Source organism: Amblyraja radiata, chromosome 45 (genome assembly GCF_010909765.2).
Source record: "Amblyraja radiata isolate CabotCenter1 chromosome 45, sAmbRad1.1.pri, whole genome shotgun sequence".
Lineage (NCBI taxonomy): Eukaryota > Metazoa > Chordata > Chondrichthyes > Rajiformes > Rajidae > Amblyraja > Amblyraja radiata.
Window position 1 is genome coordinate 9,903,244 of NC_046000.1, and position 26,710 is coordinate 9,929,953.

Genomic DNA, 26,710 nt, shown 5'->3' on the forward strand with positions numbered 1-26,710 from the left:
TAGTGAAAGGCTTGTTACCCTTTTTTTTACATGAAGAATGGAAATTTGTACATACTGGTATAAAATTGGCAGATCGAGACAGGGCCTCAGGGAAGGAAAATGAAGTAAAATTGGGAGGCTGCAGAAAGTTATGGACATTGCCCGACTCGTCAGTGGTATTGATCTCCCCACCATTGAAGGGATCTAAAGCAAGTGCTACCCTAAGAAGGCAATTAATTATCATCAAAGATCCAAACCACCACGATTCTGCTCTTAACTTATTGCTACCATCACAAATAAGATACAGAAGCCTAAGAACCTTTACTTCCAGGTTTAAGTACTTTGGCTTGCACTATTCTGATCCAGTTACAGAGTTTCTGATAATTTATTGTATATTTATTTGGTGTGTGGATGTAAAGCTGCAGCAAGCAAACATTTTATTGCTATTGTTATTGCAAATGAAAATTAACCACTCTTGACTCCTGAATATTTGTTTCAGATGAGTGGAAAGACCTCTGGTACTGCTTATTGAATCTCAATATCCTATTATTTCATTATCTCTGCTTCCCTGCAAATCCATCATTGTTCACATAGAGGAATAATTTGGTATCTGACCTGATCTTCAAACAGTTACAAAAAATATATGCTGACCTATTTTCTGATGAATGTTATATGATTGTAACTTGGGGCAGCATTTCTTTACATGAGGAGTAGAATTGTTAAAATTATTTGCACAGGGCTGCAAACACTTACATAAATTGCTGTTCTATGAAAACAAAGCTTTGTGCTTAATGTAATCTTGTAAACACTCAATAAAACTCTAGTACTGTAATTTAACACAGGCCTTCTCCAGGTAATGAATGGGTTCTGCTGTTACAGAAGTCCGTATGTCGATTTTGTCCATAAGTCAAGAAATAATCAAAGATTGCTCTATGAGGTAACAATAAAGGGCCTGTCCCACCTACGCAATTTTTTCGGCAACTTGCCGGCACCCGTCATAGTCGCAGAAGGTCACCGAAAATGTTCAAAATGTTGTAGCCTGAGGTACCGCGGTGCTCATAGTCAATGTTGTTACCAATCCACACTGATGGAGGTCTGCCCATGAGTAAGTCGAGGATCCAGTGGAAAGGGAGGCTCGGGTCTTGGACCTTGGTGATGAGTTTAGAGGGGTTGAGTGTATTGGATGCCAAGTTGTATCGGATGAACAGCAGCCTGATGTTTCTGTTATCCAAATTGTACAGAGTTGAGTGAATAGCCAGTGAGAAAGCATCTGCTGTTGTCCTGTTGTGGCAATAGAATAATTGAAGCAGGTCCAGGTTATTTCTGAGGAAGAGGCCGATTTGTGATATAGCGGATGGTCATTGAGGAAGGTCACCTTGCTCTTCTGGGGCACCAGTATGATGATCGCCTTTTTAAAGCGAGTGCGAAGGCAGTCTGCATAGGCGATAGTTGAAGATGTCCTTGACTATTCCCGCCAGTTGATCAGCATAGGTCTTTAGCACTCAGCCAGTCTGAGCTGGAGGTTTTGCATAAATTCACACTCTTCAAGGATGGTCTGACATCAAACTCAGAGACTGAGATGACAGGGATGTCAGGGGCTACGGAGGTTCATTGTTCTCTCTTTCAAAGCTTGCATAAAAGACATGGAGCTCATCCAGTCATTTATGCTATGCGGTTTCACCTTGTATCAGATGATAATTAACAAACCCTTGACAGATGTCGACCATTCATCTGTGATTCCAGCTTAGTCCACGATGTCTCTTCATGCCTGCAGTGAGTGGCCTTCAAAAGGTTGTACCTGGACTTCTCGTATGACTCCGAATCACCACAGATCTAATTCTCAGCAGATTATCAATCTCCTAGTTCATCCAGGACTTCTGGTTGGGGAAGAATCAATGTTTTTGGAGGTACACACACTTCCAGCATTTTCATGAAGTCAATGATGACCATGACATTTTCATTCTGGTCCGCTGACAAATTCTTCAACATGGCCCAGTCCACCGCAGTTCTGTAACCACTCCTCAGCCCCCCTCTTGCCAACACTACATATCCTTCTTTTCTGCTACCACACTCGCCAGTCTCTGCACATAGAAAGCAGCAACAAGGCCAGGTGGTCCCCTAGCAGGACCAAAGTGCAGCGAGGGATGGAATGGTAGTCATTTCTCGTCAAGTGCGTTGGGCCCTCTGGTACTAAAGGAGTTTGGAAACTTCAGTTACTGCACAATCATTACCTCAGGTGCTTCAGCTGCTTTTGGTAGTACTTATTAACTATGCTCTCTGACATTATCGAGCTTTAAAGCTCTTTTAAGTTGTTCTCGTTCGATGAAAATCAGAAAAATAGCCTGCAGTAACAAATTGGTGTTAGATTTCAATGTAAATTCTTTCTAAACCCATGAATTTCAAAGCAGAGCACCAGCGAGACTCCCTCTAGGTATTTCACATATGTGCTGATTATAACTGCTATTGTACATGCTCTCTCAATTATTATTGCCCATTTACACCAGCAAGATGAGTTTCAAGCCACTACTTTCTAACATGTAAAAGTGCAGGGAATGACCATGAGAAAGACAGGTCGGGTAATGTGCTTCTGACTGCAATTCTACAGCGGGTTAGCACACATTTGGGCAAACACACACAGAAAATCCACCGTCTAGAATTATATTACATTTTATTTCTTGTTTTCATTCCTGCCAAATGGTGTTACTGAACTTGCTTCATAATCAGCTTCACAAGAAAAGCAACGTTTTGTCACAATTAAAAACAGAAAATACTGCAAATAATCAGAATCACAAGGATGAATAAAAATAGAAAATACTGCAATAATCAACAGCTCAGGCTCCATGTGTGAATGGGGAGAAATGGGCAAAGTTTCAGGTTGAAAAGATCATTACAATAGATTTTGTTTCTTATTCCACATTTCCAGCGCAGCAGTATTTTGATCTTTCCCACCAGAAAGAATCAAAATATTTCTAAAATATTCTTGTCAATGGAAAGAGGGACTGCTTAAGGTTTTCCTGAGACATATCCACCAACAAGGCCTCATTTGCTCTCCTCGCCTTAGATTCCGGAGTCTGCTTTATTTTATTTATTCCACCACTGGAGTTCCCCCCCACCCGGGTACCATGTACTCCCGTGCTACCTGCTCCATGGTCGGATAGTCGGTGACTAAACTGTCTCCCCCACCTGGTTTGCCAGGTGAGGAGGGGGCTGTGGAACCCCAGCAGGACCAAAAACAAGATCCGTCAAAGGGCGGATGAGCCCCTGGCAAGCCAACGGCCATCCACACTTCAGTAGAAGTTGCAATCACTGTCGTACATAGCATTGTAAGGAAGATGATAAAGCACACACACACACCAAAATCCTATACTTCCAGCGGCGGAAGTCCGCAGGAACTGGAGGACAGAGATGTGTGGTGAGTCCGTCATCGTTCCTGTCGGAACCAGCACCACAGCGTCTCTAATGTTTTCAACGATAATGAATGAATGACCTATTCCCCCAGGGGACTGTGGTGGGGGGGTGGGGGGGGTACAGAGTCAGAAGATGCACTATTCTGGAGGAGTAGAAGGGAAAGAGGGGCAGGCACCAATGGTAGCCATTTGTTCTATCTAAACCTTGGGTTGTGTCATGGTTTTGACGGAATCCTGGCCAAAATTGCCAGCCCACAGGATTTTTGAAAGCATTTCTGCCTCTTTTATGATCCTCTACCTCTTGGTCTGAACTTATAGTTCTGATACATCATTGTTGACTCCCTCAGTAACAAGGGATTTGTTCGGAAGCCCACCTCCATGTGGCGTGATTATCCAGCTTCCCACTCAGCTCTTGCTTCATGGGTTCATGAGGAATGACTAGACCGATCAGTTACTGAGTGATGGCTGTAGCTCAGTGTGAATCAGAGGATTCAGCAGAGAAGGAAAATAAAGTTACAAAATGGTTGTTAATTACTTGTATCTGATCTTATAATGGCTACAGGTTCAATAATTATGTTGTCAAGGAAACAGGACAGCAGTGACTTTATTTCATTTAAAATTTGTATATTATTTATTTATACCGCCAGGATGAAAGCAGAGGAAAAGGCATGAAAAGAATCTGTTGTGTACCAAATATTTTTTTTTGCAATTTCTGACTGGCATTTGACTGCATTTCTTCATGCGTTTTATTTTTGTTCTATTCTGTCAAACACTGACATACTATCTGGGTTGATGCTATTCCATAACAGGATTGTGTTTGATAAAATTATTCCGAGTCGTAGTGGTTCCATTCAACAGCCTCTACACTGTCATAACATACCTTCTTTGTCTCTTCAAATGGAGCAAAACACTGGATTACTGCTGTGACATAGTCCGACGTAGCATTCTGACATCAATAGAGAAATCATAAAACACACTTCATTCCACTACATGTATAAAAATGCTTGTACATCAATTTACATTTAGAAACACAACATACATTTAATATTCCATAACTGATGGGTGGGATAATGTTTCAGATCTGATGAAAGATTACATTCGGTGATTAAACCGTGATTTTTATTCGTAGCGTGAATCAATCACCGTAAACATCCAGCTTTTTTTTCTTCAGATTATTTTATTTCAGATTTCTTGATACTTGCAATATACTTTAACACATCAGTCTAATGATTTTTATGCGAGGTTGATATTTGCGGCGCTACAACTGTTTAATGATGGGTTAGGTTAGGATCGACAAGATGCGAGTGATCAGCATTTGTTTGAGTGAATCAATCATCTGTATTTTCCTTTATTTCGTAGAGACTGGTAGCATAGGTTGTGAGAGCAGATATTGAGGGGGGTGATTCAGAGACGCCAGAACTAACTATTGAGCCTTCCCGAGGTGTTGTGGGCCTAACTCAACGAAACACCAGTGAAGGGAGGTGCCCACTTGATAACCCCAATGATATACTTGCATCCACACGATCAGTCTTTAAAGTGCTTATTGACATTTAGATAGCTTGTTGTTGCATATGGAATTAGCTATTGTCCTTAGCATAAGTGTGTATAAGCAGTTTAGATACTACTTTGGCTTTGGGCTTGGTTTTCTTGGTGGAGTGCTTATCCTGGTGTTATAGCACAAGTACTTTATGTTTTAGTAGTAATTTAAAATGCTTTCCTTTGTGATCTTTTCTAATTTCTTGCAAGTAAACATCAGAGACTCCTGCTGCAAACACATAGTTTTGTGCAGATAGCAAAAAGAGCATTATTAGAGAATATGTATTTCTTTCTGCATGTTGTGCTGAACTGTTGATTATAATTCATATATTTTAGGTTTAATTGCTTTTTCATAATTAGGTGAGATTGAAGGCAACAGCGTGATTTATAAAAGTCTATAACAGAGTACGAAGGTATTCTGCTGATTGTCTGCAGTGATTTCCATCCAATGAAGCAGCTACTCTCTAGTATACAATGTTTAAGTTACTTGGCTAATTCTCTTTCACAAGACAATTGACTCTCCTCAAGAATTGCACAATGCAGAACACGTTGCTTTCCAACCACTCTCCACACAAGTAGGTTTATTCCTCAACTTTCTCACTTTTAATGTAAACATAATCAAGATAACTCAATTGGAGAGTAACAACTGCACAGTATCGCTGCTCCCTTTGGCTTCTTTCCCTACATCAGACAATAGTTCAAAACATTTTGTGACATTGAACTAGAAAACGTTGGAGGCACTCAGAAGGTTAGGCAGCATCTGTGGAGAGAGAAACCCAGTTAATATTTCAGGATGACGACCTTTCACATTTGCTTTTTGTCATTTTAGGACTTCCTCTGCTTGTGAAAGGCATCATATAAATGCAACGTTTTCTTCTCATTTGATTGTCTTTAAATAAATTACTCTGTATTTCAATTGCAACATGATTTTATGAAATATAAATAATCGTTGTACCAGAACCAAAAATGTCCTTGTGGCTTCTCCCTTCGCACCAAGTGTTTGGAAGAAATCCAATATGTACATGAATCTACTGGAATCTACTTATTATTTCTTACGCGTGATAATGATGAAATGGGAGAAGGCCTGAAGAAATTTCTCTGCTCGTGATTAAAAAGAAAGTAAGGAATAGCAAAAGCCATTTTGTTCATCAAATCTTTGCCTCAGTAAATGGTGTACAAAACTCTCATCTAAACTCTCAAGGGAAGGATTTGCATTAATGCTATCTAATCAATTAAAGATATTCTTGCATATCTTGTGAATATTTTTCCAATTCTGCATCCTCTCTTAGTTCCAGAATTGTATGCTTTAAAATGCTGAGGAAACTGATTGGGACAAGATATTCAGTATATCATCCATATTGCTGTAAATTGTGATTCTAATCCAGTGATCTGGTGACGTGAACGGGCAGATCAGCCCCTTGTTTTAGTTTAGAGATACAGTATGGAAACAGGCCCTTCGGCCCTCAAGGTCCACGCTGACCAGCGATCCTTGTACACGTCACTATCCTATACACAAGGGACAATATACAATCATTACCGAAGCCAGTTAACCTGCAAACCTGTACGTCATTGGAGTGTGGGATGATCACCCAGAAAAACCCACGGGGTCACGTACAAACTCCATACAGACAGCACCCATAGTCAGGATCGAACCCGGGTCTCTGGTGCTGTAAGGCAGCAACTCTACCGCTGAGCCACCGTGCCTTGCTATTGATGACACTGGACTGAAACTTCATTCGGTAAAACTATGCAGAATCTCTCTTTGCTAATCATCTTCAGCATCCAAGGCACTTTGAATGAGCAGAGATGCTTCAGATACTCACGCTCCACCAATGAGTCTGCTGTCTCCATGGCAACTCTGATTATTTCAGCCTTGACAATAATTTTTTTAGTTTCTTGGATGTTTCATTTATGAAAGTATATTTTTCATTGTTATCTTGAGTATGCTCCAATTGTTACAACAGCAACACTGCATTCTTTCAATACTTTCCCACTGTCATAAACTGCAGGATCATGCCTGAAGGAGATGCAGAAGTACCACCATGAAATCACATTTTAATCTTCAAAATAATGTGGCTCTTCAGATAAATTGGACTTTTAAAGGGGAAACATGTCGGAAGGAATGTTTTGTTAAACTACTCTCAATTTCTATTTTAATGAAAGCAATTATAAACACACGAAAAAAGCTAGGCGAGTGGTCCTGATGTTAACATTTAATCTAGCAAATAAAATAATTGATTTTGTTCTAATATCAGCTAACAGCTAGCAGTTAAAGGATTCAAGAGGTTCAAGCCCAATATAACATTTAAGGGTGCAATCTAGGCTGACTTTTCATAAGAGCACTGAGGACAAGCATCATTGTCTAAGATGCTCTTTTACAGGTGTAACGTCAAGCTCAAGTGATTGGGTGTACTCAAGGAGTGATATCATGTCAACAGGGAGGAAGAATGTAAAAAATGAAAAGCTTTCACATAAAAAAATTTACTAATAAGTTCAGCTCCACCATGATGCTGGTGAGACACACTTGGAATATTGTGTTTGGTTTATTTGGAAAGATGCCTTTAAGCTGGAAAGAGTGTAGAAAAGATTTACGAGGATGTTGCTATGACTCGAGGGCACAAGCTATAGGGAGAGGTTGGTAGGCTGAGACTATCCTTTGGAGGTGGTGGTAAACTGCCTTCTTGAGCCACTGCTATCCTTTTGGTGACGGTATTCTCACAATGAGTAATTGAGTATAGAATTCCAATATTTTGACACAACAATGATGAAAGAATAGCAAAATATTTTCCAAGAATAGTACATGACTTGGTGGAACTTGTACGTAGTGTTTAGTTTAGTTTAGAGATACAGAAGCAGGCCCTTCGGCCCACCAAGTCCTTACCGACCAGCGATCCCTGCACATTAACACTATCCTTCTCACACTATGGATAATTACACTTATACCAAGTCAATTAACCTACAAACCTGTACCTTTGCAGTGCGGGAGGAAACTGAAGATCTCGGAGAAAACCCATGCGGTCAAGGGGAGAACGTACAAATTCCGTACAGACAGCTCCCGTATTCGGGATCAAATTCGGCGCTGCAACTCTACTGCTGCGGCCATGGTGATGTTTCAACTTTTGTCCTTCTTGCTGGTGTTAGTTCAGGTTGCAAGCTTGGAGGTACTTCTGAGTAGCATAGACAAGCAGCAGCAATGCAGTTTGTACATGGTACCCAACTTCAAACTTCCTCGCATTCATGAAGGAGGAAATAAATGTTTGGTGTGCAAAGAGAGAGGCAGTACGCTTTATCCTCTATAACCAGCATCTGCAGTTCCTTCCTACACATGCTTTATTCTCAATGTTGTTCAAGTTGCACCTCAAGGTAAATGAAGAGTATTCAAGAACATTCCAGACTTGGACTTTCTGGATGAGGAGGCTTTGTGGTAGGTCACTATAGGACCGGCTGCCTCTGATCTCTTGTAGCCATAGTATTTGTATGGTTTGTACATTTAGATTTCTGGTCATTATATACCTCCAAGATGTTATTGGTGTGGAACCTGATGATGGTAATGCAATTGATTGCCACAGGTAGACGGTTAAGATTGCCACTTATTGGAGGTTGTCATTGCCTGAAAATGCAGTAGTGTGAATGTTACTTGCTTCTATCAGCTCATGCCTGCACTGTGTGCGTCTTTCTACAGGCAGCAAGCAAGGGCAGTTTCATTTCCTGAGGCATTGCAAATGTTATTGAACAGTGTGAAGTCATCAGTGAACGTCTGACCATATGATGGAGGGAAAGGCAAAGATGGATCAGCTTGCCCTCGAACATCACCCGGGGAGGGACTCTTGCAATGCTGCCCCGAGCTGGAAAGGGTGTCCTCAAACAACCACAACCAATTGCATTTATATCACTCCAACCACTGAAGTATTTCTTCTTAATGCCCGTTGACCCAGCTTCTCGATTCTATGCATGATCAAATGCTTTCTTGATGACGAGGATAGTTACTTTCACTTCCCATTTTAAGGCACCAATTGAGCAATTCTAATGTCATAAACAAGGAGAGGAAGTTCACCTTAAGGACACCAAGTACTGGAGTAACTCAGCAGGTCAGACAGCATCTCTGGAGAACATGGATAGCTGACATTTTGGAAACTTCAGAAGCTCATTTTGTTTCTAAATGGTTATGGAAAGCTGAGATTGAACCTTGCCTTAAACTCACTGCAGTCTTTGTTTGTTAGGGAACCATCACCAATATTTGCTGATTTGAAATTCAAAGTATAAATGAACTAGTACAAACTACTTCTGTTAAATGTCAGGTGGATACATTTCAGATGAATATCTGAATTTGACCATTTAACTATCTTTTGCACTGTTCAAATAATGGACTGTGCCAAAGCCAGACAAATCTTGCGATGTGGTAGGTGATACATTTTTTGTTTTTGCCGCTGATTCGTCACTATCATTCCCAAGCCACCACATCCAGACTGACCAGTGGGCACACATCCATATTAATCACATCTTCCAGCACTTGACGTGAATCCTTCAACACCTAGCTGATTCAAGTACCCATGTAGACACCTCTTAAATGCTGTTCGCAACTCTGCTTCCATAGAATATCGAACAGCACAGCACAGGAACAGGTCCTTCAACCTACAATGTCTGTGCCGAACACGAGGTGAAATTAAACAATCCCTTCTGCCTACACATGGACCATATCCTATTTCCTACACATTTTGTGCCTATTTAAAAGGCTTTTTACCTGCCTGCACCACATCTAGCAGCATGTTCCAGGCATCTACCACTCTGTGTTACACTTTCGTTTACAGCGCCGAAACGGGCTCTTTGGCTCACTGAGTCTGTGCTGATGAGCAATCCACGCGCACTAACACTATGGACAATTTACAATTTTGCCAAAGCCAATTAACTTACAAACCTGTACGCCTCTGGATGAAATCGGAGCACCCGGAGAAAAGCCACACGGTTACGAGAAGAATGTACAAACTCTGTACAGACAGCACCCGTGGTCAGGATCAAACCCAGGTCTCTGGCGCTGTGAGGCAGCAACTCTACCGCATGCCCCACCGTGCGTTTTGCACCAAAGAATGAAACACAATCTGCTTTATCAGCACGTTCAAAATGACGCATGTGTCCACTAAACAATGAGGGCCTCCAATCCACACCTTCCAAGTTCCAAGAAACCTCTTCAACAGGCAGTGATTAATTGATGCCTCTGAGAGAAATTTCTTCCTTATTTCTCTTCATTAGCTGAGGAAATACAGTATTTATCCCGGGAGATTTGTTGGTCTCACATACTTTTGACTGAACAATATCCTGTAATTGGAAAATGCCTTGTACTGATTGCACTACCATCATTGAATTGCAAATTAGTATTATTTGTGTTACAAAAAATACATGTAAATTTTATCACCAAACTCCCAATGACAACATTTGGAGGTCTTACATCTACAATAAATACCGTTTTATTTTTATGATATGAAAAGTAGGAGTACTCTAACTTCGATTTGTTAACTCGGCGTAGACCAGGAGGCAAATCTAGCATTTTTATTTGGCCAGTCGGACATGTTTCAACCGCTGTGGAGGCACTAAAACCATTTCAGAAGTTGTGATTTTTAAAACTTAATAATATAACATTTGACAAGTGTAACATAACAATGTTTTAAACTAGAAAGATCAGAGCAGATTTACGATGGTGTTGCCAGGACTCAAGAGCCTGAGCTGTAGAGAAATCTTGGGCAGGCTAGGAATTTATTCATCGAGGTGCAGAAGGTTGAGGGTAATCTTGTGTGTAAAATCAGGAAGGGAATAGATAGGGTGAATGCATAGAGTCTTTTACCCAGGGTCGGGGAATCAAAAACTAAAGGACATAGAATCAAATAGGAGTTTTTATTGCTCATTAAATTGTTGCGTTCAGTTTGCAAATTGCATGCTCAGTATATCAATGAGTTTTTGGACAAAGTGGTCCAAACTTCAATTCACTGAGTGCTGAATTCAATTGGGTAGCAGTTTGAGGATGACCATAGTCTTTGGCAATCTTAGACTGAGGGAAGATATCTGGGATTCCTGCCCCTGATTGTTAACCAGTGGCCATTGCTAAAGTGGGCACAATCTGAACGACTACCCTTCCGACTTCTGAGTTATCACTCATGTGCACGATCAAGCCAAGCAATGAACACTGATCAATTGGTGAAAGCAGCACGTGTCTAAGATCCATAACCATAGAAACAGAAAATAGGTGCAGGAGGAAGCCATTTGGCCTTTCGAGCCTGAACCAGCCATTCATTGTGATCATGGCTGATCATCCACAATCAGTAACCGTGCCTGCCTTCTCACCATGTTTCCGCTAGCCCCTAGAGCTCTATCTAACTCTCTTTAAATTCATCCAGTGAATTGGCCTCTACTGCCTTCTGTGGCAGAGAATTCCACAAATTCACAACTCTGGGTGAAAACGTTTTTTCTCATCTCAGTTTTAAATGGTCTCCCCTTTATTCTTAGACTATGGCCCCTGGATGTCCTTCCTCAGGAGACCAAAACTGCACACAATATTCCAGATGTGGTCTCACCAGGGCACTGTACAACTGCAGAAGGACCTCTTTACTCCTATACTCAAATCCTCTCGTTATGAAGACCAACAAGCTATTAGCTTTCTTCACTGCCTTCTGGACCTGCATGTTTACTTTCAGTGACTAGTGCACAAGGACACACAGGTCTCGTTTGTACTTCCCTTTTTCCTAATCTGACACCATTGTGATAATAATCTGCCTCCTTGTTCTTGCCATCAAAGTGGATAACCTCACGTTGATCTACATATATTGCATCTGCCATGCATCCTGCCCACTCACTCAACTGTCCAAGTCACCCTGGAACCTCTTAGCATCCGCTTCGCAGTTCACACTTGCCACCTGGCTTTGTGTCATCTGCAAATTTGTAGTGTTACTTTTAATCCCATCATCTAAATCATTATTATATATTGTAAATAGTTGCGGCCCTCAGCACCAAGCCTTGCGGCACTCCACTCGCCACTGCCTGCATTAATTCAAAAGTGAATTTATTGGTGAAAGTCAATCGGACAATAAGGGTCATTGGTCTTGATATCTAGAATCTGACAGCACATTGGAGGGCATTCTGCCGAGTTAAACGTTTTGGCTAACTGAAAAGAAGGAATTATATATTTCACAAACCTAGAGAGAGTCAGATGTTAATCTTGATGCACTGAATTATGGAAAGTATTCTGTTTTCAACTGTGAAATTATTCATCTCTGAGAGTAGAAAATCATTACATTTTACAACAGTGAATGTCCACAGCTTTACTATGAATACTTTTAAAGTGTATTCATATTCCTGCTTGTTAGGCAACAGTATGGCCTGTGATTTGTTTTTTAATGATGCATTAAAACTTTGACAGCTTGGGGGAGGTGACCCAATTTAATATTAAGCTCATGCCCTGATTTGCATGTGGTTAAAATAGAGGTATCCATCGTCTAGTGTACAATCTACTCTTGGCCGTGTGGTCTTGAACGTAGGCAGCTTGTCTATACAGCTCAGGAAACATCCGTCCAAGAACTGAAAAAAATGCTTGGATATAACGCTTTAACCAGTCTCTATTGAATCCTTCAGGTGTTTTTTTGCTGATTATCATTAGCTCAGTTCCAGTGCATTGGAAAAGAGCTCAAATAAGGTAATAAGGTCTGAATAAGGGTTTCGACCCGAAACGTTGCCCATTCCTTCGCTCCATAGATGCTGCCTCACCCGCTGAGTTTCTCCAGCATTTTTGTTCTACCTTTGATTTTCCAACATCTGCAGTTCCTTCTTAACTCTTAATCAAATAAGGTAATACTCTGGTTTTAAAATCTGCAGTCAGGTGTGAAATAAAATTAACATTTCATTGTTAGTTCCTGGAGATAATAAATTCCAGAATGCCTCTCCAGCATTAAGAGCACAATAGAACATCTGTGCGCTCTGGAATTTATTTTCTCTATTCCATATCTCATTTCAAAGAAGTTTATTTTTAAACAGTTATTCCCACAGTTGTGGCATACCCCCCAACATAATCCCCTCAGCTTTCCATTGATCTTCCTGTGCATTGTGATATTCCTATCAGACAAAATATGTGCCAGGTTATTGTCTCCTTCATATTTTCTTTTAGGTCCCTGTTTGGTAAATGGCTCACTTTTCTAATCTGTATCGTCTGCAGATGACCTCAGTTGGAGGCTGGGGTTTCATTATGTAGGGAATGGATTGTGGAGACATGGAGATTAATAAAGCTTCTTCCAAACCTTCTAGAGTAATGCGTGGCACAGAGAAACACTGCGCCATCAGGTTGCCTTAGATTAACCTTTGAACAGTTCTGCTTCAATTGCTGTGACATTGTAATTAATCCTCAAAATATTTAATCTGGACTAAAATTCAGTTCAAAGCTAAGCGCATCTCGGGTAAACTGACATATTTCTTTGAAAAACCGTTTGTAGCTTATCCATTGTCTTTAAATTACAAGATTTATTGCAACCCACATTCAGAGGCACAATAATTTAACGTAATACTGCTACATTTGCGTTCTTATAGACTTTTCAGAAGGGAATAGACAGATCGGTGGATTTCAACATTGGACTGATTTAACTGTTTTCCATACTCAGTTTACAGGTACAGCAGTTGAAAGGAACTGTCGATCAGTGGGCAGGTGTGGAGTGGGTAGAAGGCAGAGAGAGAAAACAAGAAAATCAGGATTTACATTAAAAACAAGAGACCAAGTGAATTGTTAAGCTCCATAAATAAAACCAAGGTAAGCATCCTGGTCATTGTCAGACTTCCTCTTATGCAAACTGCTACGTTTTCATAAGACCAATATTGCTTGCGTACCATATATTATAGCTCAACCTGCCTGTCAGATGAAACTCTGGACAGATGCAAAAAGCTGGGTCGTGCAGCATCTCTGGAGAAATGGAATAGTTGACATTTCGGGTCAAGAACCTTCTTCAGAAACTCTGGTCAGTTAGTTCTATTACATCTGCACCTGGTTTACAATCCAACTAATGCATTGCATTGAATCCATTAATTGCCCTATTCTGGGATTCACTATAATTGATAAACAAGGAAAGTTAGTAATTGTATTAACTAATGTTTGAGCAGTTGAGAGCACTTTGCTGAATCATACCAAGAAATCACAAGATTCTGACCTGCTTATTCGTAGTAATTCTTTATTTTACTTGTGTTGTATTACAAGTGCCTAAAGCCTGTGAGAAGGTATATTGAATCCCCACCCATACAGCCACACTTTGAATATTTGTAATTGAAAGCATGTTAACTGGAAGATATTGAGATCTTTCTGCTAACCTAGGAAAACAGTATCTGCTCACCAACATTTAATTTTTTTATATGTTGGAGTAGTGGGGAAGAAGATGGGTTTAGAATTCAGGTCGAAGGTTCCACATTAGCACAATGTGAATTAATCCTCCCTGCTGTTCATTGAAGTTACTGAAAGCTGTACTGAATACGTGTTGCTTATTCTTACTGTAGCTGCCCCTTTGTTGGACATCTTTCCATTTAGATTGTTAGTGTCTGAAAATCAGAGCTCCAGGAAACTATAATTTAATTCCTTTTATACACACCAGTCATACAGCTTTAAAATTTGGCAGCTGGCATCTGTGCTACTTCATGGACTGGCTTTGTAGCAAACTGTTGACAACTTAGCTCCAATGTGTCTCACAAATGCATCAGAAATGGTTGTCTGTACGTGCAAGCATGCTTGAAACTGGTCACCCAGTGGTAGAGCTGATCTCTTCATGTTATCTGTTTCCACCCTTCGTTATATCTCGTGCATTTCTCATTTCAACCCCTTACACTCCATCTTTACAAATGTCTTCAAAGCATTTTGTGACCAGAGCCATCTTCCTCAAATTCATTAAGATTCAGTGTATAGGCAAAAAAAACAAAGCAGGACTAATCTCTGCGGGAATACTCAGTACAGCATTAGAAATTATTAAATTTGATCAAAATACAAAAGGGGAAAGTGAGGATCGGTACAGCAGTAGGGTTTTGAAACACTTGACTTTAAAATCTCAGCTATTCGCTACAGAAACCAGTAGCATGGAAAAAATCACTCACCTGGTTAAAAACCTGTTTAGACCATAACGTTCCTTCTCAAAAGCACTCAAAGTAAAATCACCGTAAAAACAATCTTTGCACAGAATGATAAATTGAATTCATCAGCATCATGAGACTGTGTAAGAAGGAACTGCAGATACTGGTTTAAACCGAAGATAGACACAAAAAGCTGGAGCAACTCAGCGGACAGGCAGCATCTCTGGAGAGAAGGAATGGGTGACGTTTCTGGTCGAGACCCTTCTTCAGATTTCTCGACCCGAACGTCACCCATTCCTTCTCTACAGAGATGTTGCCTGTCCCGCTGAGTTACTCCAGCTTTTTGTGTCTAGCTTCATGGACTGCCTGGAATGAATGTTATCCGATGCTCTTGACAAGTAGGTGAAAGTGAAGAAAGGTAAAGAATAAGCCCTTGACAATTCACTACAAAATGACATTGCTTTATGGTGCATGCAAACAGAATTAAGAGAATGAAAGGAGGGAGCAGGAAGGGGAGACTAGTTATATGCATCATTTAGTGGTTGGTCGGCAAATAGAAAGGGTTTGCAGAAGGACAGGCTTCTTCATTGTCATAAGCTAAACAAGCAGAATGCCTCAACACTGCTTTTAGTTGTGGACATATCAAATCCTTATACCTTTCCTTAGAGTTCACATGTTGAGAGTTAAGTAACTATGCGATCCAGCTTATTTCTGCAGGTATTTCTCTTTCCCAAGTTTACAATTGTTATTTTTTCTCTCTATATAATCAAGGTATTTGTTGATGGGAAGCTAGGGGAATACAGGTATTAATGGCTGTGCTGGAAATATTTGAAATGTGTTTGATGTCACATTGTTACAATGTATTTTCCTTGTGCAGCAGTCCTTTCACACAAAATGACAGCTATTATTTTTACTTCACTTAGTTTCACTGCCAATTTCTGCATATGGAGCCAAAACGGCATGCTTTGTGTTAGTGCGAAATCGCAAGAGGGCTGCAGTAAAAATATATCCAGTTTTCCACAACTGCTCGTTATAAATGGGGTACAGTCTTCTATTGCCTGACCGACAGAAAAACTGCAAGAATACAGTTAAATACAACTAATATACTCAGTTTTAACAATAAAACAAAAAGTGGATTATAACTTTCCATCAGTAACCAGTTAGTTGCCTCAAGATGTATTTTCTAGAAAATTGGTTTAATGGGATGGTGCTTTGGTGCTTCTGGATTGAGGAGGCTGACCAGAAAATGTTGTCAAAACTGGAAATTATATCAATATAATTGATCAAAATAACCCATTGCATAAATACTATTAAAATAACGAAATTATCTGAGTACGTTTCTTGTTTAACCTAGCAATCGCATTTCAATATATTGTGAACATTGTCACGTTTTGATGTGTAGATGCACAGAAGAATGTCCTGTTTCCAGAGCGATTTAGATCCTTCCGCCCTTATTACAGAGTTAACTCGCATAATTACTCGTAGTAAGATCAGCTAGTGCCGATTGAATCTGTTCACAAGTGGAGGAAACTTTGTGTCTATAAAACAAAGGCGTTTTATGTAGCTTGCTCACTCTGCATTTAATAAAGTGAGTGAGGGTCATGTTGCACGTTATCTGCTATTTTGCAAAGTAGGGAAAAAATCTTCCAAATGAGTAAAACACTTTAGCGCCCGCTTGCTTACCTGTTCAAGGTTTGCTCGTCTTCAGGCACTGTGATTCAAATGCAGCCCCCATAAAACACAAGAGATATTCCACTAAGCGAGGGGAAAAAACACTCCTGAAGTCAGAAAGCACGAGCAAGGTACACAGCCACTGAACGATCATACATCAAGCAACAGAAAAAACAGGTTGGGTCTCAATGTTCCAAAGATGTGTTAGACAAGCAGACTAGTACCCGCTGCAAGAGCTCAACTGGCGAACTGAGTGCTCCTGCCGACACGCTTGCTGAAAATCCTGATGAGATCACCGGTAGGTTGGGCTTCTGCCTTGACGGGCAGTGTGGATGTGTTTGGACTTTGCATTCCCAGCTATCTTGAGGGGAATGGATGCGAAGCTAACCCTCGTGGGCTATTCCATACGGTATAACTCAGTCGTGTGTAGTCATTTAAGCAAAACCCAGCGGCTAGAGGAAATAAAAACCGAGGCAGACAGAGAACCCAGAATAAATGTGCAGTCCTTTACCTGCTGCAACTTGTGGGAGATCGATCAATTTGTCGGTCTCCGAATTGCTGATAGACATTTGAGTAAATTGGGCTATACGATCATTTGTTTTTAAAGCATTCGCAAAGCTTGAATGGCATATACATTGTTTGCTTCCAATTTAGATGCTCTTTGCTCGGCTAGACCTGAAAACCACTGCATTTGAATGGAATTGACAACGTTAACGTGGTCCATAATTTGGATGCATTGTTAGAAAGGTCGAAGAGAGGAGCTTTTGCTGCAAGCTTTGCTGCCGTAATACACTTTTTAAATAGGATTTTTCTTTAGCAAGGGGGCAGTATTTTGGGATTCTTGACTGTCGATGTTTATTCTGACCAGATTAATAGGATGATGCTGCCTCTAGTATCTTTGATGCTGCCTACTTCCCTCAAATGCTTTTTGATTTTATGCACCTCTGCATATTAATGGGCATGGTATTAAAATGTGTTTTACATATTCTTGTTTGCACTGTATGTCTAAATATTTTTTGGAAATGCTATTTACTTAATAAAAAGCAAACATTTGGCAGCTGCAAATAAAAGTCATAGTCATACAGCATGGAAACAGGCCCTTTGGCTCAACCTACCCATGCCGACCCAGATACCCCATCTACACCAGTCCCATCTGCCCCATCTACACCAGTCCCATCTGCCTGCGTTTTGGCCCAGATCCTTCTAACCTTTCTTATACAAGTGTCTTTTAATGCTGCTCCAGGACCTGCCTCAACTACCTCCTGTAGCAGCTCGTTCCATATATTCCACCACCCTCTGTGTGAAAAAGTTGCTTCCGATTCCTATTAAATCTTTCCCCTCTCACCTTCCTCTAGTTCTTGATTCTTCTACCCTGGTAAAAAGACCTGTTTAGACCATAACGCTCCTTCTCAAATGGCACTCAAAGTAAAATCACCGTAAAAACAATCTTTGCACAGAATGATAAAATTGAATTCATCAGCATCATGAGACTGTAAGAAGGAACTGCAGATACTGGTTTAAACCGAAGATAGACACAAAACGCTGGAGTAACTCCAGGCAGGTAAAAAGACTCTGTGCATTCACCCTATCTATTCCCCTCATGATCTTGCACACCTCTGTAAGATCACCTCCCATCCTCCAGCACTCCAAGGAATCAAGTCTCACCTGTTCAACGCCTCCCTAGAGCTCAGGCCCTCGAGTCCTGGCAACATCCTCGTAAATCTTCTTTGAACTAAATTTCAGGGGCTGAGCTGACAAATGTGAAAGTGCCAGTTTAAATTTCTGTAAGCACTGCTTTGAAAATCTGTCTGGTTAATAGTAATGTTACCTCAGTATGATCCATGCGTGAATTTATTTTGAACATTCTTGGAGGCAGATATTTTACACATTCGTGAAGGTTCTTAACATGATTAATAACATGATGTAGAGAGCCATGAGCTGTCCTGTGTTGCGAATTGGAGTGACGGCAAACTGAGGTTAGGTTTTGAACAAATTTAACTTAATTCTTGTCTCTGAGCTGAGTATTTGATGTCTGCCCGACACTTTAGAGATGCAGTGTGGAAACAGGCCCTTCAGCCCACCAAGTCCGCCAGCAATCACCCCATACACTAGCATTATCCAAAGCACTAGGGACAATTTACAATATTACTAAAATACAATTAACCTACAAACCTGTACATCTTTGGAGTGTGGGAGGAAACCGGAGCACCTGGAGAAAAACCCATGCGGTTACAGGGAGAACGTACAAGCTCCATACAGATAGTACCCATAGTAAGGATGGAACCCGGGTCTCTGGCGCTGTAAAGCATCAACTCTCTGGCTGCGCCACTTTGCCATCCTATATATATAAGCAATTCATAACCACAAAGCCAAAGCTTGCGATTAATTAATTTAACTTGGCATTGTTCGGCGCAGGTAGTTTGGGCCAAAGGGACCATTCCCGTGCTGTACTCTTCTATGTAGAAACAAATGATTGCAGACACTGGTTTACAGGAAGCTGGTCTACAGGGAAACTAAAAAAAAATAATTGCAAATGTCCATCGAGGAAGGAAATAGGCCATCATTCCCAGCTCTCGCCAATATGTGACTCCAGACCCACAACAATGTGGTTGATTCTTATTGCCTTGTCATTTGGCCCAGCAAACCACAAAGTTCTGGGGCTAAGTGGTGATAGATACTAAATCCTAAGAACAAATTAGAAACATTAATCTGGAAATATAATATGCACACACATACCAGAAACATATATAGGCAGTTATTTAGCAGCTGTAACATGGTTAACCATCCTAAATCATTTTTTTAAGAGTGCTGCAGAATTTCAAATTTAGCTTGATGCTAGGATTGATTAGTTGAAACTGAATACGTTCATCTGGAGAAGTTCAGTTAGATGTCAGGAGATAATCGGAACAGGATGTTGTAATTCTGATCCCAATATTTCGATAAAATGTGATTATGCATTCTTTATTTTTAAATGTAAAAGTTATTCAGGAAATAGGGAAATAGACTTTGTTGAAGCGATGTTTTTGCTCAACAGGTTGCAGGGAAAGGTGAAACAGAGATGCTGCAATATCACGGAGTACAGAATGTGCAGATGCTGGAATCTTGAGCAAATCACAAAGTGCTGGAGAAATTCAGCGCTGATCCGTCAGAAGAAGGGTACCAATCTGACGTGTCTTCTGTCTATTCCCTCCATAGATGCTGCCTGTTCTGCTGAGTTCCTTCAACACTAAGTGTTTTGTTATAGTATCACCACTGGCAGATGTGTTCAATTACAGTGTGACAAATTTAAGTTGGAAATTTCCACCATAAATGTAACTTGTGGAATTGCCAATATAATTTGTTAAAGGACTGTGTTGATTTAGAGTCATAGAGTGATACAGTGTGGAAACAGGCCCTTCGGCCCAACTTGCCCACACCGGCCAACATGTCCCAGCTACACTAGTCCCACCTGCCTGCGCTTGGTCCATATCCCACCAAACCTGTCCTATCCATGTACCTGTCTAACTGATCTTAAACGTTGGGATAGTCCCAGCCTCAACTACCTCCTCTGGTAGCTTGTTCCATACACCCGCCACCCTTTGTGTGAAAAAGTTTCCTATTAAATCTTTTCCCCTTCACTTTGAACCTATGTCCTCTGGTCCTCGATTCCACTACTCTGGGCAAGAGATTCTGTGCGTCTCATTTAATTTTTGATAAAGAAATAAATGCGGGTACCAGACATATAAATAAAAACAGAAAATGGTGGAAATATTCAGTAGACCCAAGCTATATCTGTGGGAAGGGAAAGAGACATAAAATGTTAAATACGTTTCTCTTCCCACCAATCTGGCCTGACCTGCTGACTATTTCCAGCATTTTCTGTTCTTGGAAAGTCCTTGACAGAGATTAGCATTAAATAAATATATGCATCTGTATATGACATATCATTTATTTAGTCAAAGGGCCATGTACCTTTGGCAAGTATTTTCATATGCTTTCCAATATTTTCCTTGAGAAATAGTCAGATCAGCCGTCTTGCTGCGATAGATGATGAATTTTCAGTAATGATTGCAATGCATGTTTGTTTTGAAGCTTGTAAATTCATACGTAGAACAATATTTGACTACATATCTACTCAGTCGGGTAATTCAGATTTCTCTTTTTACAAACTATTACAGGAACGATACTTTGGTTCTGTGTTCAGTGAAATTTCAGGATACAACTCGTATCAGATAATTGGTTGGTTCTTGCGGTGAACACGACCTGTCATTAATGTTGATAATTGAGGTTCTTTGCACACTGTAGAATCAGGAAACAAAGCAATTGGACAATGTGCAAGTAAATGTTAAGTTGTCTTAATGGTTTTCAGTGAGGTTAGTAATTTGGCTTTGCTTTCATTCGCTAAATTTGTGACCAAATTGTTTTCATTTTAGAATCAAAATCACAATTATACAGACTAAAGAGCCTGCCCCACTTAGGCATTTTTTTTGGTGACTAGGCTGTTTTCACATGGTTGTGGGGGACCTGTATGGGCGTGAGTAGTCTCCTCAAGTCGCCTACAGAGTCGTAACGTTTTTCTGGTCGCCGCTGGATTTCGAAATGTTCAACACTTTTTGGCGGCCGTGGGCTTGACGTAGCTCGTCTTCTCCTGTCGTAGGTGCTGTCGCCGGTTGTCGCCAGGATGACGCAGGTTGTCGCCAGGTGACGTTGGTTGTCGCCGGGTGCTGACTTTGGTGAATTCCATTGGCGACTACCTACGTCAACCAGCGACAGGTACCGACGACTGAATTGTCTTCAGTTGTCTTCAGTTGTCGCCGACAGGGTCGTTGCTTGTCGTAGCTTGTTGCGGGTGGATGTAGGTTGACTCCGGTTGTCACCTGTGTAGTTGTAGATTGTCGTAGGTGGACGTCCTAAGTTGCGACGATTGGGTCGCCGGTTGTCGGTAGCTTGACATCGACTAGGTGGTGGGTTGTCGTAGACATTGTCGTGGTGGGGTGGGGGGGGTCCAATCGCCACTTTTTCGGCAACCTGCTACGACTGTGACAGCCGTTGGCAGTCGCCGAAAGAATCGCCTAAGTGGGACAGGCCTTTAAACATGATCTTAGGTGTGGTGAAAAGTTCTTTAGAAAAACTTTGTCTGTCTTTAGCACCTTGATTTGTAATGTTTCATAGTCATTCTCTGATTTCTTATCAACTCGCTCATATGTCGCACTGTGACAAATGTGGCAGTGGAGGTTGGATTGTGGAAAATACAATGGGTATTGAATTGTGATTATTGAATTGGCAGAGTGCGATTTGCTAGCATCTTCTTGGCAAAGAACTGTTGTCAGAGAAAAAAGAACGGGGAATAAAAGGGTAATTTTATTAGATAATAGGGTAGAAGCTAGCCCAGAACAGACAGGAGTGGAGGACCTTTGTTGGTGCCCTACATGCCAGGAGGCATAACAGGCAGTAAGTAAGTAAGTACGTTTATTAGATAACAGATAATTTACTCTTTTCAAGATTAAATTCAAGACAGATTATACAGGGTCAGCATTGGAAAATATCAGATTGCTATCCTCAGGATCTATATGTATCAAAGATTCATTTTGGGAGCACTTTACTCCAAACAGGAGTCAGATTTGCTGCAACAATATATTTCTGGGATCTGCAGTTGTTTTTATACCAGTCCAAATGTCAAGTTTTCAGGTTAGTTTTCAAAGCAGCTGAAGTTTCATTTAATACTCCAGCAGTCAGAATATCCCAAATCAAATTAGTCTTGTGATCCTAGAGTATTCACAGATGGCATCTAGACCTCAAACAGGGTATTTTAAATAATGTTTTGTTCACTGAACAGCTACCATAATTGCTTAGCTTTAAACATACCTCGTTGCCCTTTCGCGGGGCCACATTGTGCTCTGGAATCCGGGCTGCATCGGCAAAATCATTCAGCAATCAGAGGCCACATGTATATTTATTCTTATTTTCTATTGTGTTGTTGAATGTTGCTGGAATATCACCACACGTCGTCTGATGCTATGTCCAAGTGTGCCCTCCAGCTGGTAGATTGCACCATTGGAGGGTGTGATGCTGGACATGTTTTCACCTCGTATCTATCCTACACCAGGGGAGGACCAGATGTCATCAGCAGCAGGAAACCAGAATGATTTTTCCCTCTCTTTACTTGGTATCCAAGTTCAGGCTGATTGGCAAGATTTTTATGTATTTGTACACGGGATGAGAGCATTGCTGGCAAGACCAGTTTTTACTGCTGATATCTCTCGTTGGCCTTGAGAAGGTGCTGGTGTGGCACCATCTTTAACGCTGCAGCCTCTGTTATGACCATGCATTTGAGTGGGGAGTTCCTGGCTGATGTCAATTAATTGCCTTCAAGACAAAGTTAAGAGCCAGGAATTTTTGTTTAAAACTGTTCTGTTAAAGGCTGACTTCATCAACTAAATCAACAGGAAACAGTTATAATTGCATTCCATCCAGCCAAGATGTGCACAAGTGCGAACCATAACATTTCATCCAGTTGATTTTTGCTCCCTGCAGCCTGAAGAATTGTCTGGCTTCTGTTCAACGTCTACTTCCAAATGGCAAGTATGAATTCAGGGGTATTAGTGCTGAAACTCCCTCCGATCTGTGCATTAACGTATGAGGAGCGTTTGACGGCTCTGGGCCTGTACTCGCTGGAGTTTAGAAGGACGAGGGGGAACCTCATTGAAACATACCGGATGGAGAAAGGTCTTGATACAATTGATGTGGAGAAGATGTTTCCACTGGTGGGAGAGTCTAGGACCAGAGGACACAGCATCAGAATAAAAGGATGTACCGTTAGAAAGGAGATTTCTTTAGTTAGAGCGTGGCAAATCTATGAAATTCATTGCCACAAATGGCTGTAGAGGCCAAGTCATTGGTTATTTTTAAAGCGGAGATTGACAGGTTCTTGATTATGAAAGTGTCAAAGAATATGGGGAGAAGACAGGAGAGGGAAAGATACATCAGCCATGATTGAATGACAGAGTAGACTCGATGGGCTAAATGGTCTAATTCTGCTCCTATGACTTATGAACTTACCACCTATGCAAATAGCTTTTTCAAATAATTTAAGAGCATTTCTGTAGACAATGCTGGAGTGAAATATTGAAATTAATTCTTCGAGCTCCCCTGGTGCCCTCGTGGTTAAAATCACTGGCCAACCAAGAACTTTATTTTTGCAACAAGCAGGTTGAAGTTCAATCGCTAAACCTATGCTGAGGCAGCCAATTGCAGTTTTACAGTCGATCCTTAATGCTCCTGGCTTGAGGAGTAACAATTAGTCATGGTTCTTGCTTCTATTGTAAGTAAGTAACTCCATCTGGCATGCATGAAAGTGTGGCTATCATTCAAGAACAAGTTCACATTCAGCTCTTGCATCATCTGAGGCCAATTTGGAGCCAACGCCCGCATTGTCACTCATTCAAGGCGCTGGAGGATTGTCAGAACTACTCGAGTTGTTCTCAGCAAGTCAATGTCTTCAGAAAAAACAGGGTAGACAATTATTCCAGCTACATGAAGCATGATTGTCAACACATCTTAAAGAATATATTGGTTTTCAGGAAGCATGTCTTATTTAATAGTAATTGTAACCACCAGAAGGCTTGTTGTTTCTGCCGTTGATGCTAATATACTTTTAATATAAGGAAAATCACTAAGATGCTTCACAACTGGTTGTTTAAAATGGGAATAGATACTGAGTTAGAAAGAAAATTATTAACCGAAAGTTTGACTGAGGAAAATGCCTTTGAAGGTGAACACAAGAAGCAGGATAGTTTTAGAGTAAGACCAGAATGTCTTTTCCAGCCTTCTTATCATTCATTAACGTCAATACATCACTTTGTGAAGGTCTTGTATTTCACCCCAGTAGAATTCTGCTATCAAAATGAATGTCTTTTCTGGACATCCCCAAACAATGAATGCTCTCATTCTCCTCTTAATTTCTGTTTCAATCCTACTGCAGTTATAATTCATGTGCATAATTTTATCGCCTCTAGATTTGATTGCTGGAAATCTCTCATGGCAGTTGTATTGATTTCTTTGCAAAAATAATCTGCAGGGCTATGGGGAAAGGTTGGAGTAGTGGGCATGGCTGGATTACTTTTTGCATTGGGCCATGGGTTAAATGGCTTCATTCTGAGGCTATTTAGACATTACCTTCTAACCCCACCATCTCTCCAAGCTAGAAGGGCAAGGACACTAAAGATATGAGAACATCATCACCTGATGACACACCATCTTGACTTGGAAATATATTGCCGTTCCTTTACCATTGTTGGGTCGAACTCCCTCCCGAACAGCACGGTGAATTTACCCACACCTCAAAGACTGCAGGGGTTAAATAAGGCAGCTTACCTTCAATGAGGGGTGAGCAATGAAAATGATGGCTCAGCTTGCGAAACACACATCCCTTGAATGAATAAATAAACATATACAAATATAAGAGTGTTTTACTACTATGACACAGGGCTCTGTACCTGGTTTCCTTACCTGAGTAAGGATATACTCTTGTCAAGTAAAGCCAGGTTTATTGTTATATGCAAAAGTACAATGAGACGTAGGTATAATGAGAAATCATACATGCAGCAGCATGATACAAGGTTTACTACTTTGATTTTATAAGGCCATAAGACATGGGATCAGTAATAGGTTATTTGGCCCATTGATGGCTGATGGCCAATCTATAATTCCCTCTCAAGTCCATCCTCCTGCCTTCTCACCATAAACTTTCATTCCCTTACTAACCAAGAAGTTATCATTCTCTGCTTTAAAATTACCCTGCTTGAAACATTCTTGCGGGGAGGTTTGTTCTAAGAGGGGAGACACAAACTGTATCAAAGAAGAGACAATTCATTGAAGTACAAAATTCTGCGAAGGCTTGACAGGAGAGATGCGGAGATAGTGTTTCCACTAGCTGGGGTATCCAGACCCGGAGTCTCGGAATAGGGAGTTGACCATTCAAGAATGAGAAAATAGGAATTTCTTCACTCGGAAGCTGGTGAATTTTTGGAATTCTATGTTCAAGGGGACTGTGAAGGCTCATTCACTGACTTTATGTAAAAAAAGAAAATTATGGATTTTACGAGGTTAACTGAATGGAGGGATAGTGTTTGTACAAAAAGGCGGTGTTGAAGTAAAGGAGCAGCCTTGAACTTATTGAATGTAAGGTTTTGGCCTTTTCATGCTTGTAGTCCTTATGCTGTTACCAAACCCAACTAGACACGAGTACACAGCTTCAGCTAGAGCAGCAAGAAGATGTTTGTGTCGTCTTCAATTGTCCCATCAGTGGTATGTTTCATTGGATAATTAAACTGGAATCCCCAGTTTATTTCTTTATATCCTAAATTACTACATTCCTTAAAACTGACTATAAACGGTGTATAATGTGTTCCTTCTGTTTGTAATTGGCACCAACCTTTCCATAAAATAAGCTTGTTAAATTCCAGATTAATTAATTAATTCAGTCCCCTGAAAGTTTAGTGCTCGGATAATTGTTCTGAGTCGTACTGCAAAAAGTGTGTTACAAACCTCATATGATTGTTTCAATTTGTACCAAAATCCCGGAGAGTAGAAACGTCAATCATTGTAGTGCCACTGAGACACGAGGATCCTAGGTTCAGTTAGGACAGGGCCTCATTTCAATTAGTTATTGAATTAGTCATTGAAAGCTTTGTGAATGTTGGCTAAACATATTGCGTATGTGTGTACCAGTTTATAGACATAGAACTTGTGTACATTTACTTTTACTTCCTAAACATTACAATGCAAATCCCTCTCAGGATGAAAACAAACAATTAAAATAATATCCAGAGAATTTGTCGATCATATTTAGGCAGAAGTTAGGTAACAGATGCTGGAGGACTGCAACCTACCATTAAGGTGAGAGAGGAAAGATTTAATGAGAACTTGAGGGGCAACTATTTCACACAGAGGTTGGTGGATATATGGACTGAGCTGCCAGAGGAGGTAGTTGAGGCAAGTACAATAACTATATTTAAAAGTGATTTGAAAAGGTTTATAGGGATATGGGTCAAACGTGGGCA

General features: G+C 40.7%; 2 protein-coding genes across 3 annotated transcripts in view; one reads left to right on the forward strand and one right to left on the reverse strand.

The window, feature by feature from the left end:
* Positions 1–16,937, reverse strand: part of flrt1 (fibronectin leucine rich transmembrane protein 1) — a 117,431-nt gene extending 100,494 nt beyond the window's left edge. For both annotated transcript variants that reach the window (XM_033015160.1, XM_033015159.1), the window contains exon 1: positions 16,683–16,937. The gene's annotated coding sequence lies outside the window, so the exon portion shown is untranslated. The remainder of the gene's footprint in view (positions 1–16,682) is intronic.
* macrod1 (mono-ADP ribosylhydrolase 1) overlaps positions 1–26,710 on the forward strand; it is a 369,433-nt gene that overhangs the window by 136,695 nt on the left and 206,028 nt on the right. The gene's annotated exons all lie outside the window — the stretch shown is intronic.